This window comes from Cryptomeria japonica, chromosome 6 (genome assembly GCF_030272615.1).
Source record: "Cryptomeria japonica chromosome 6, Sugi_1.0, whole genome shotgun sequence".
In the NCBI taxonomy this organism is placed as follows: domain Eukaryota; kingdom Viridiplantae; phylum Streptophyta; class Pinopsida; order Cupressales; family Cupressaceae; genus Cryptomeria; species Cryptomeria japonica.
In genome coordinates, this window is record NC_081410.1 from 41,190,679 (window position 1) to 41,192,829 (window position 2,151).

Genomic DNA, 2,151 nt, shown 5'->3' on the forward strand with positions numbered 1-2,151 from the left:
TGTGTCATGTCTGTTTATATATTTGTCTATATGCACATGTGGTTCGTTGATGTAGGACATTGCAGGTACAAGTACTGGGTAGGTACGGGGTATCGACTCCACCTGGTTTCATAGGTCTTAGCGTGTCTTATTTGTCTGATGGGAGTGGAGGAGATAGTTGTTGGACCCTAATTTGACCCGCAGTTACACTCATGTGAGTGTTGTCAGTCGGTCGTCTTTCCCGTTTGACCAATATGCGAGTCATAGTGCTTTGGTATTTTCGTTTTTTGAGTCGTCGTTTGATCATTCCTCATTTTGCATGCTTCCGATTATTTGAATAGTTTTAAAATTGAGTGAATGGTGTTATTTTGTGTTGGCGTAATTAATTTAATTATATGCCCTTGAGTTTATTGATTTAATTTAATAATGGAGTTGTTAAATTAAATGATTAAATTGCATGTTATATTGTGAAATAGTTGTATTAAATTATTGGAAAAAGAAATAAGTTAAATGCTATGCTATTTGAATTTTAGTGAATGTTGAGTTAAATTCTTATGGGAAAAGAAAATATATAAAAGCATTTCCATTTACCTTTTTGTTTAGCTTTTAGATTTTATTTTGTTTAAAAAAAAGAATTGTCATGAAAAGTGAAATTAGATTTCTTTTACCTTTTTAAATATTTTATTCCTATTGGTTGAGAAAACTTTTAACCTAAAAGTTTAGGTTGAAAACATTTTTGGCTATATTACCTGTGGGTTCACAGGAAGAGAGGAGGCATTTTTGAAAACCAAAAACTTGGAAACCATTTGGAAGGAGGAATCTGGATTTGGAATTGGTAAGCAGGATTGGAGCTATTCCACAAATTTTCTTCCAGGATTGCTTTGCAGGTTGGGTAGAATTCTTTCTTGTGTTGCAATAAAATTTTGAATGTTTGAGCTTGTTCCCTGTGTTTTTGTTTAAAATCTGTTAAATCTTATTGGAGATTCTTGTTGAAAGTTTGATTTGGAGAGAGAATTTTTTGCTATTGAATTTAATTAAATCCCAAATCAATGTGTCGTATGTTGAAAAGAAATTGTCCAATATCTTGTTGGTTGGGTGCTTCCAAGTTCTTTGTAAAATTTAGTATTTAATTATTTTCTCTATTTGTGTTGTAAGGAATAGATTTTGTTTTCTGAATGATTGTAAGTTTCTATTTGTCCAAAATTTGGGGGTTATGCTGGCAAAATTTTGTTAATTTGCCTCTTTGCATGATGCAAGGATTCTCCCTGTGTGTGAAGAAATAAAAAAATGAACCAAATCCCCTCTTATTTCTTAATATTCTTTTGAAATTTTGCCCAAGATCTTTAGATTTGGGTCTTTTATGCCTTATTGGTTTGACGGAATCCTTTATTGAAAAATTTCATTGCAAGAATAAAATTTTGTTCATTACCAATGAAGTTATGTGTTATCAATTAAAAAAAAAGAAAATTTAAAAAAATAATAATAATAATAATAAATTGAACCCCATGTGGCAGGGTATTCCCACCACGTGGGTAAGGTAGCAGCACTACCGGTGGGTAGTGTCTACTACCGGAAGGTAGCAGCACTACCGGTAGGTAGCCTTAACCACTTTTTACCTTCTTTTTTCCCTCATCGCGGTGGTTAATGAAAAATGTTCCCTGTTTAATAACAGCACATGATTAAATTATGTTTTCATTTTAAATATTATTTTATTAATATATATATATATATATATATATATATAGTTGTCTATTCAAGACATTAGTTTTGCATGATTAATTTAGTAAATTGGATTTATCCTAGAAATAGATAATTCATATTTTATTTGTTATATATTTAATATGGATTTTTATTATTTTATTTGGATTATTGTATTGGAAATAAAAGATTGAATGACATCTTAGGATGATGTATTATAAATGTGGGGTGTTTTTATTTGTTAAAATGATTATGACGATTGCCTATTCTAATTGAAAGAGGTAAATTGTATTTTTTATTTATTAGTTAGATTCTAGTCTTATGAGTCCAATAATGACTTGAATTTCTCTTAATCATTATGGTGATGCTTTATTAAATTAAATCAATGAATTTGCAAGTGTTTCTGATGTTATTATTCTCAAAGATTGTTTGAATTCGGTCTTAGTGAATTTAGCATTTCTTGTAAGGAGTTAT